We start from the raw sequence: 11880 nt of genomic DNA on the forward strand, positions 1-11880 counted from the left end.
AAACTTGCAGAAAATAAAACAACTCTAAAGCAAACTTACAAGACAATTTAAATATTTTAGGCAGGTAGTTTTTCCCATACACCGATGTTCTCCTGTATTAATAGCTTCTGTCTTTCCACATAATACCAGACTGAATTGCTAATGTTGCCATCAGGCTCTGTGGGAGGGCACCTGTCATAGGTTTTAGTTCTTATATCTTCTGTATGAAACATACTGTATAGTTTGGGATTGTTGTCTCATGCTGCAAAGTGAGCTCGATCGTATTTTCGCAACTTGCTACGTGTCAAGCGTGCTTACACTGAACTCTGTTGAAAATGCATTTCATTACGGCTCTATACATCCTTGACATTAAGTCTCCATTCAGTCCTTAATAGATAATGCGCAGTGAGTGCCATTAACAAGAACAGACAAGAGAAATAGGAAGGCAAAACAACGTGCTGCATCCAAATGTTGTTTCCAGCGTTAATTGATTGAACATGGAGGAAGTGCATTTACATTTCAAATTGAACATTGTCTTCCAAATCAGTCAGAAGAGCATTAAATGGTGTAATTATGCATGTGTGAATCCGTGTCATAAACACTCAGGGCCATTCCACTCTGTAAGAAAGTGGGGTATGTGTTGCCACAGCAGTGAGTGACAGACTGAAACATGCACATTTTTCATGGAGGTGTTTAGAGCAGGGACTGCTGTACTTTAACAAACATTGGCTCTGACTGCTCTGGCATGGGAACAAAACGCTACACCTGATGCGTTTGACTATTTATTTTCCACCAAAGCTACACAAGTATGGCAGAAATGTATATTTCTCAATCCCCTAAGCTCAAGATAAGACATCACATGTCATTGATTTAAAAAAGGACTATGTATGCAGAAAATGCACCAAAAAATATATACACATACTTGTCTTGCCTTTATGTAAAACGTTTATTGCTCAAGGTTGTGGTTTACATTTGCGGTCACAGTTACAAAAGAAATCCTCTTTAAAGGCTCCACCTTGCCTTTGATAATCCTTCATACTGTAGATAAAGCAATACTTTCTGATCCCATTCTGAGATATTTGTAAAATAAGATATAAAGGCAGGAGAAAAACATTTTTCTATCTATTTTAAAGGCTGAGTTGTTTCAGTCGATCCAAAGTGACAGGCAGCATTTGTTGAATAGAAATCAAGCAAAACTTCACTGTAGCATAAAACAAATTACTTTTAGAAATTAGCTTGCAGTAAGGGATAAGTAACTGTAGAAAATGGTGGAATAACATTTTAATTTAGAACTGCGTCACAAAAAAAGGCGAGAAAACAGCTCCATTAGCAATAATTCACTGCAGAGGGAATTATGTAAACTAAGCTGGAGAAACCCATAACTATGAAAAGCGACACCAGCAGGTCGGTTGGGAACATCTGATTATACTGCTGCTGCATTCAACAGACAACATGCACGTATAAACACCTACACAGGTGACACACATTCATTCAAGCAGATGTAGAAGCATAGAAATTGTTGAGTGTTTATTGTTATGATTGAAAATCAATTCCACATAAAATACTGCAAAAGAAAGCTCTAAAGATGAGCCGGGACTACAAATGAGCTCAAACTTTGTTGCCTCTCAGTTTCTGTTGCGAATTCGAAGAATATTGACTTTATCCTGCACCATATGGTGTCATCAAACGACAGATGTCAGCTCACTTCCTACACGTCATCCGCCCACCTGTACTTATAACATCTGGTGCGGCCTGCTGGTGCTGGAGATCTTTCTAAAATGATGAGCAGTGTTTTCGCGTGCAAGGATGACAAGCAAAAAAGCTACAACTCTGAATTGAACTCAAATGAGTCAGCACTAAGTTGATTTTTTCAATGTGCAACGAAGAAAACCAAGCCATGGAGTTAACTAAGAGATATTTGTTTAATCGACTTTTGTGTTTAAAAAAACAAAAACATTTTTACGTGATTTGTTGTAAATTAAACCTTAGAATTTCTGATCAAGCAATCAATAGTTTGATCAAGCATACTGGGTTGGGTTTCAAACTCAGAATTGGTTTAATGTGATTTATCGTCCAGCAGTGTGAGACTTAAACATTTTGTGCTTTAAAAGTAGGAAGCCGTGATTAGTTATAATCGAGTTAAAATGATTAGTTGTCGTCTGACTAAAAATAAAGACTCAAACCTGAATAATGATTTTATTAATCTTTTAATATGGACAGCAAAATTCATCTGTGAAGTTAAAGCTGTGCAGAGAAATTAGCTGGTGATTGAAAGAGAACAATTTCAGCTATATCTGCTTAATGCCAACATTGATATCTAATATGGAGTCTGAGACAATAGTTTATCACACCTAAACATTAGAGCATTAAGATACAGCTAGGCTATGACTGTTAAGAAAGATTGTTGTTCTTTCTCAACAGTCCATCTCTACACAAAGCACACATTATGCCATGTCTTGCAGACCATGTTCAGATTTGCCTTCTGCATAAACACCATGTGCACGCAAACAGGCCAAAGTCGAAGCGGATGAAGGGGGAGGCTTCAGCAAGCTGACAAGCAGAAGATTAATCCATCTTTCCCAGCCAGTCACTCCCATTCCCTGCCCTCCTCCCGTTTCTTCTTCCAGCCTCATTGTTTTCAATAAAGTGTCAAGACTGGCCATTTTATAATCACATTTGCGACTTGGGATCTGGGATTCAGATGCAATCAATGTCTATTAGAATCACTGTGTTATTGATTGAAAGTGGAGAAATGGTGTGAGCGATCGCTCCCATATTCATCCTCACGCATCTTCCTCATTTATGTGGGACACGTATTTACTGAGTGCAAAGCTGGGTACATTCCTTTAGCCACTAATTTTAAAGCAACAACAGAAGTATAAATGAGAGGGAACTAAAATAAACCTACTTTTAGAGTTCAGGAAGAAAATGTGGTTCATTTTACAGTGTATTGTAAAACAATTAAGAAACATACAGGAAGTAAAAGGAATGCCTCTCACATATATGATACAGTTTCATTTGTAAATGCCACATGTCAATAAACGTGATCCCATGTTTTCGTAAGACAAAAAAGTAGTCCAATGCCCAACATCTTTACCAATGCCCTCTTTGAAGGTCACATCCACTTTCAGTTGAAAGTACACCATTTTTATAGGATCAAAAGCAGTCTCTTTTACTACATATTTCCATGAAAACCTTGGTATTTTTCAACAATACAGTGACGTTAGAGCAATGTTTTCCAGCCAGATCAAAGGAAGTGTCTCCAAAAGGTGGCTACTGCATATCCACTTCACATCTTCCACATTTTGGTTCTTTGTCTTACACCTGTTCTCTGTTTGCTGATATAATCTCCCAACATTTTAAGGCATTTGTGGATTAGTATGAATGAATGAAGAGAGAGAGAGAAAAAGAAAACAAAACATAGAGCTTCGTCATCATCACTCACCTTCAGGCACCTTTCAGGAATAGACTTTAATTTTCCGGAGAGCCAGTTTTTGGGGACATAATGAAAAAGAAAACAAGGTTCAAGGTCTGCGGCCATCTGCCCGGACCGGTCGGGGTGAGAAGAGACAGGAAGTAGCAGATGTTCGATCCATTTGGTTTCACTTCGAGGAAGTGTGTGCTTCAGCAGATGTGGTCATTAGAAAGAAAGAAAAGTCACCACTTAACAATTGCAAGCACTTACCTAAAAGGCTTAGAGGACGGGTTGAAAGGAGTAAAATGAGCAATAAAAAGTTTCTTTCATTTTAACTTTTAAAAGAAAGAGCATGTCTGAAATTAATGGATTTGTTTCTTCTTGCAAATATCGACTAAGGTCGCACTGAGGATTATGCTCTATAAAAATAATACATTTAAGGAAGAAAATGTGGCTCTTTGGAGAGCTTTGGGTTTGTACTTTATTTATGCATTTGAACCACTATTTTCTTTTCCTTCCAAGTGAGTGATTTATACAAAAATAAAGAATTAGGTAGACTTAAATGCTGAAACTTAATACACATAACACACACACGCACACAACCTGATATTCGGATGGATGTCCTTTACCAAATCATAGAGAAGTTACAGCCTTTATGATAGCCATCTGCAAGCTACTGGAATAATGCTGGCAAAATATTGACTATTCTTCTCATCAGAATTGGTAGAGTTCTGCCACATTGCTTGGTTTTCTGGCACAGAACCAGTTCTGAGTATAGTTTGTAAATTTCCAATAGGGTTGAATTTTGGGCCGTTCCAGCATTTGAATGGACACCTGCTGTCTTACTATTGATGTACGTTCTTCATCTGGCACACTCATCTCAGCCTCATTTAACACCTAAAATTAATACAAAACTCACGCTGATAAGTAAACTTCTGACTGCACCATATTAAAAAACTGAAGCACTGCAGTAACTATATATATTTATATTACAAGGCAGATTGTAGGTATTAAGTGTCCAGACAGCCACACTTTCTTTTCTTTAAGTTTCTACCGTAAATCTGTTGCAGAACACAGCGAATCAGACAGTACTCTTGGATGTAGAGGCAGAAAAATGCATGTGTTTTCCTTTTGCTCTGTGTGTAAGTGTTAAGAAGTCCCAGGACAACTCATTAACTTTGCAGTCTTCCGATAGGAGAACACGGAGAGCTGGGCAGTGCACTGCAGTCTGTACTCAGCATGCCAGTCACAGATACAGGGGCGTGTGTCTGAATGAGTAGGGAAAATGTGCAAAAACAAAATACTCTTACAAAAAAGAAAGGATTTTTTTTTTCTTGGATTTGCCTTTTGTTGATTTCCTTACACCCTCCAAACTCCACAGACGCACAGTTGTAGTGACCATCACAAAAGGACACACACACACAAAACGTACAACGGCTGACATGGATTTATGTTCTCCACATTCAAAAGATGACGAGACTTGAGGGAAAAGAAAGGCGCAAATTCAGCCAAAGAAAAAGAACAGGCACTGTTCAGAGACAAACATGCACACACTCTCCTTCCCAACAGGAAACGGCTTATTGACTGCGGACCTGTATGCGTGAGGCTGCTGGTTTAGTTTTTTGCATGCTCTCATGCATCATCTGCTAAATAAAATAATTGAGTCCCGATCTCTACTGAAGCATATCAAGAATCCGCACTCACAATAACAGGTGCTGATGGACAAAAAAAATCTGTGGAATAGATTTATTGTGATCACTCATAAGATTTGTGTTGTGTGAATGGAAATGAAGCATAAGATTATGTTTGATTTCTGTCTTGGGGTGAAATGTGTTTCCATGAAATGAATTTGTGGAAATGATTTGTGAAAAGACTGGGGAAGGTGAGGTTTTAATGAGTGCTTGTTTGATTTGGGAATAGGAAACTGCTGGATCGCTGCCGCACGCCGATTCGTTCTACATCAATAAAGTGCACGCCTGCAAATGTGTGTGTGTGTGTTTTCTTTTCCTTCTCTCCACTCTTCCTTAGTTATTTCATCCTTGTTCCTATCTCGTGTTGCCTTGTTTGCTCCAACCTTCTTTCTTAATTAAGCCTGGCTAAACATGAGGAAGAAAATGAAATCTAAACAAACTAGTGACAGTGATAAAGGGCAAATGAAGGAGAGACACAAAGGTGTGAAGCCTTTGTGTAGTCTTCCTTCGCCAACCGTCTTCTTCCAGGTCGATGAGCCGGAGTGGGGGGAGCTGGGGGAAAGAAAAACACTAAAAAGGAAAATAGGTTTTGTTCCTCCATCTTTCCCAACTTCGCAATGATCGATAATCAATCCCTAATCTCTTTCATCTGTCTCACCTTTTCACTCTCCTCTTTGATTTTATCCTCTTTTCTTTCCAGCCCTTTGTGTCAGCAGCTAAGATACTGGATCTGCAGAAAGGGAGCACACAAGACCGAGCACGGTTAAATGAAAATAGATTTTATGTAAACAAAGCTTATGACACTCAGAGGTTTAAAAGCCGCATAAACACAACTTATAAATATTATGTTTTTGTTTTTTTTAAATACATTTTACGAGGCATCCTGGATAAGTAAGTTTTTAATCTCTCTCTTGCTGAAGCACGCATGTTTTCCCAAAGATTTGACACGTAGGAGAGTGGGATGACTTCTTTGTGATAAGGTGTCTGGGAACTTGAAAAAATATTTAGAATAAAATTAGTTTGAAGTCAAAACTGAAAATAAGCATTGAGAAAACTTTATTCTGCAATAAGAGCTATGCAAAAAATAAATAGTTTTATATATATACACTGCTCAAAAAAATAAAGGGAACACTTAAACAGGTGTTTAACACTTAAAGTGTTCCCTTTATTTTTTTGAGCAGTATATATATACTGAAAGAAGCATCTTTTGTCTTCAACAAATCTGTACTCAACAGATTAGCTAACTTTAGCTTTAGCTTTACGCAGGATAACACTGCCATCACTTAGCATCACCGTGGAAATGCCTTCAGAAGAGATCACCAGTTCTTTTCTTTTTTTTTTTAACCTACCCAAATCTGCTATCTTTAAAATAGTTTTGAATATAGAAAAATGTGACATACACTGTCAAAATGTACTTTTCTTGTGGTCTGAAATGTCAGCGTAATGCTGGATCTTGCGAGAGTCTGTAAGTAAAGCAGAAAAACGCTTTCTTCAATGCCTCCCTCTCTCTGTTGGAAACTGCAGCCACATATAAGCCTTTTATGGGAGCTTCAAGGTCTGCCACTCAAATCTAGATGCAATAAATCTACTTTTCTTTTACCTTCATGTACCTTCACAAGTGGCTGCTTTAGGAAATGTTAATTTTTCCCTTTCTGACATGATAAAAGACAGAAGAAAATGTTAGGGATCAGGGGTTTAAAAAAAAAACTGGTAAAGAATATAACAAGACGAAAGAGAAGAGAATTGAAAGTGAGGATAGTAGAGATCAAATGATGTTTATTCTGCCTGCTTTTGCAGTCACAAGGACCAAAGCTTGCCTGTGATCAGCTTACCTTTGTGTTAAAGGAGGTTTTATTGCCTCTTTTTAGTATGAAAAAAGTGTTTACGCCATATGATGAAATTCTTACTATTCATTCTCTGCATGGGATTAGAGGTGAAAAAAAACCCCATCAAAATTGTAAAAGATATATGAATGATATTAAACTTCAGCAAATCTAAGCACACAGACTCACCAGATATTTCCGTTTCATTCAACCGCACAAAAACGTATGCCAGGTGCCTGCATTTCTGAACACAGGGAAGAAAACTAACAAATGAGGGCATGATTTATTTTATTTTAGCTTTTATTATTATTATTATAATCATCATTGGAAATTAACAACAGCCAGTGTGCTGATTAAATAAGGAGATATCACTGTGTGAGTGTACAGTAATTTGATGAAGCATGGCAACAGGTGATACCATCTTCCCTTTTAGCAAAAATGATTAAACACATCTGTCTTAGTGGGCCACCCGTGTTTCTCTTAGCTGGTTGGTTGGTTGTAAAGTGGGAGGGTGGGCTCAGTGGGTAAAAAAGTAATTATCTCCTTACAGATTTCTTCTGTTTTTGCATCTTTGTCTCACTTAAATGTTTCAGAATAAAATAAAAACATGAAAATTAATACAGAATGCTCAAATGAAAGGGGGCCACTTGTCTTACCCAACCTGGTACAATTTGAAAACTGATCTACAGTATATATATATATCTACAGTATATGTATGTATACCACTGGAAGTGTGGTCAGTTGCCACTTTTTCAGTGGTAGCTGACCTAAAACAGAAAATGTTAAAGGTAGATTTGTCATTCTGATGGTTTGAAAATGTTTCATGTTTTTCTAAAGAGCTAATTTTCTGGCATACTGTCTTGTTTTTCTATTAACAGGCTCTTTAAATGTCAAACGTTGAGTTTTTCCAGATCACATTTATTCCTGATGCATTTATATACAGCGCAGAAGGTCTTTGAGTGTATTTTCTTTTTTCCTGTTTTAAAATGGATGGAGTAATAGTCTGGCCTGATCACAGTCTTCATGGGATTAGGGCATGATGGATGGACGAAATGTTGATTTAGTTGAGGAAACCATTTATCACACATCTCTGAAGAAGAAAGAGCACATTTTTATCCTTTTGAAGCAATGAATAAAACCTCAAAATGGAAAGTTGAGAGTGACAATATGTTTGCACCTGCTCCTCGGTCTCACTCCTGAAGATAGACGCACATCAATAAACTGAGCAGGTTTTCATTCCACCTCCACAAGTGATATAAAGTGAGATGAAAGGCAAAGAGACCCAGCCTTTTTTCCCCTTTTGGCTTTGTTCTGCAGTCCAACATCATTACTTTAAAAAAAAAAAAAAAAAATTCCAAATTTATACACTTGAAATTCAAATCTTTTATTCATCGGCCTGATTGAGACGCGTAGGAGGTTTGAAGTGGCTATGGTCACTTCTTCCCAAACAGAATTTGATTATTTCCAAGCTGCGAGGCTGCTTTGAGTCTAAAAGCATGGTTAATCAATATATTCTTCCTCTTAAGAAATACCCTAACAAGGATACATTTTCTGTTTATTCAGAGGGATGACTTTATTCGCTCTCATCTGAAATATTTCCCTTCCTTCCTCTGTTGTAAACAAATTCAGTAGATGCAGATAGAAATATGCACTTTGTGGCATAAAATTGCTTTAAAAGGATGCATTTGGTGCTTCAGAGAGGTTGTTACTTCCATTACTTAATTCAAATAGCGCACAGGCATTGAGATTATGGAATCCATCCTCTCTTTTTTTGTGCCACACTTCCAAGGTATAAACATGTGCAAAAATGTACAGGAATGACAGAGGGAAGTGTTGTCATGGTGATTATGTAAAGAAACTCTTCAGGTTTTCTCCATTCTCACATGTTTACAGAGACATTTTAAAGGAGCCTTAAGAATCCTCCTCTGGATGCGGTCAAAACCTGGCTGGGAAAACGCAACTTTTGGAGGCTTCATGGAGTCACTCTTATGTTTTCTTGTTGTGCTTTAGCTACTCTTCATATTTAGACAACATCTTCAAAAGTCTTTCACCAAATTTCACTTTTTTGTTTTTGTTTTTAAGGACTCTCACAGCTCTAGTGGCCTTTATTTAGCAGTTGCCAGACAGGAAGGTAGAATCTGAGAGAAGGGGGAAGACATGCGGCAAAGATTGTCGGGCCACGACTTGAACCCATGACAGTCGTGTCAAGGACTAAGTCCTCCATAGATGGGTCACCACTGCGCAACCCCCAAAATTCAATTTCTAACCCTTACCTCTTAACCCTACCCTTTTATTCCTGGGCTTTATGGTAGGTGATAGTAGCATCCCAATGTTTCTTGTAAATCCTGGATATGGTAAGGAGTGGGGTGTAGAGTGGCACAGATGGTAGCAAAGTGTGGGTGAAAGTTTGGATTAGGAAAAATTTGGAGTAATTTAAATGGAATACTGAAAGTTTGTGTAAGCCTCAGTCAGTTGAAAGAACAACAATGAATGATTAATGGATTTCATTAAAACGCCAGAGCACAATCATTTCCCCAGGAGTCGAAGATGTCTAGTACCCCAAAGCACATGCCTTTAGTGAAACTTTGTGGTATCTTACATGGCTTCTTTCATCTGAAGTTGCCAGAAAAAAGCAAAAAAGTTATTAAAAAAAAAAAGAGCTCAGTGTGTGCTGGAACTGATGCTGCTGGTATTGTTACTTTGGATAGAAGTACAAGCAGTTATCCTCTATATCCTCTACAATTATCCAAAAAGTACAGTCTGATATTATAGCTATATAAGAATAATAAGAGAACCGTTTTGCCCAAAGCACTTTAGACTTAGTGCGAGAGTTGGCCAGAGACAACTTAGGTCACAATATGATGGTCGGCTACTTTTTTGTATCAGAAATAACAATTTTATTTAAGTCACAACATTCGATCTGAGCTGACACAAACTGAGAAATCCCCTTTATTGGTCTGATTCCATTACCGTCACTGCTACTTCAACGCAGCGAGCTCTTCTCATTGATAAAACATTTCCCATCATGCCCCTGGGCTTCTCCAATACATGGAGGCCCACTTCTGGGGTCAAACCCAGCCTGATAATCCAATGTCATTCAAACAGCGCATTAACACAGAACAATATCTGCTCAATCAAAATCAATACCAGCCCAGGGGCGAGGCGTCGCAGCCACGTTTAGGTAGAAACACAGCGACATCAGCATTAACAATAGCCATGGTGATGAGCTTCACTGAAAGGTCAAGGCTAAACTAAAGAATTCCTCCCAATAAATATTTAAGAGTGATTAACATTAGCAGCTCCAATGGAGCCATCAGTCTCTGTCTATGAAGGGGATTTGATTAGTCGGCACTCAGGATGCATCACTTCAGTAAACAGGCAAACGGCTGTAAACTCAGGTTACTGTAAAGAAAGGCTGCAGAAGGACATATATCTAACAAAATATATCTGATGTCATCCAAAAACTAAATAAAGAAAAAGTAAATTACATCTTTTTTCATTTCACATTATTTTCCCATGTGCATATGAACGTATCTGAGAAAGAGAATTTTTTTTTCCATCCATGTCACCTTGGGGCTTCGGAAGAAGCTAAAGAAAAGCAAATTGAAAATTATTTGACTTTAAATCATTAGCCTCTGTCCAATGTCCAAGCGTGTAAAGCGTGATCTGACTTGAAAGCTAAAACTAATTTTCCTTTTCATTTTTATGCATTTATCATTACATTTCTTTTATAGATTTCTAATTTCAGTAAGGTTTTATGAGAAAAAAAACTGTTTTGTGTCAGTATTTCTGCTTTTCTCTTTAAAACCTGTACAGTTTAAAAGGAACATCTTGTTTATTGATTCTTTTTACATTTTAGCAAAATTACAGTAAAACAAAGTTTTACAACAACAGTTTCTCAATAATGTTAGTGGATTATGAGACAGAGCCCTAAGAAATAATTTCAAGACTTGGAAAAACTATCTGTTTTACATCAGTTTTTTTGCATGCCCCCCTTCATTCATCTTCCGCTTACATTTTACTGCCTCCTCTTCTTCCTTTCCAGACTAATCTTGCTTAAAATGTATAAAAAGAATATTTTATTTCCAGCCTTTTGCCTTTTTGTGTCCCCTGGGTTGTACAGATGGGTGTGTTTGTTTGGGATGACGCCACCTTCCCAATATAACCCAGTCACAGACAAAAAATGGAGTTAATCATATCAGACTGTGTCTGTGTTTTTAGAGCCTCCAGCCATGTTACATAAATAGGACAATGAGGTGTAAAGCACAACGCTTGCGTTAGCTAGTGTGTCTGTGTTTTAATGTGGAGCATTTGTATTTGCCCTCTAGGCCATTGCTTACAACATGAGAGCTCACATTTTGCAGCGGCTTCAGCCATATTGTAAATAATAAATCATTTTGTGGGTCTCTACAGTGAGCTCGCATCGGCAGGTGTGTGTGTGTGTTTAACCTCCACTGGATGTATTTACGTACTGAAGAAGAGGACAGGGGTGGGGGGGGATCGGCCTTGAGAGATTTCCATCTTTACAGAAAAAAAAGCAAGCGCGTATACAGTAGTGAGCGTTAATGAACATCAGTCACCCAAAGTGAACTGAGCTTGTGGACAAATTAAATGGTCCAGGCTCCCGCTCCACACCACATCACAGGCAAGTTGTAAGCATAAAGTCATTTAAATCCCCTTCAGAATGTTAAGAAAACAATTTTTATACAGTTGTGGGGATTAGTCTAAACTGGCTTCTCGCAGTTCACGGATGGATAGGCTTATGCAGGCCCATGTAACAGGTTTAGTAACCACTTGCTAATGTCACTCACTGACATGAAGGGAGTTTCTAAACCTTTACATACAAATGTTGCTTCTGGAAGCCCCGGCTAAGCCTCTGATAATGTACAGATTTAATTAATTTAAAGAGCTACAATGAGAAGTGGCAAATTTATAAAGAAATTACTTTAAAACATATATAAATATTACAAAT

This window comes from Xiphophorus maculatus, chromosome 17, assembly GCF_002775205.1.
Source record: "Xiphophorus maculatus strain JP 163 A chromosome 17, X_maculatus-5.0-male, whole genome shotgun sequence".
Taxonomy (NCBI): Eukaryota; Metazoa; Chordata; class Actinopteri; order Cyprinodontiformes; family Poeciliidae; genus Xiphophorus; species Xiphophorus maculatus.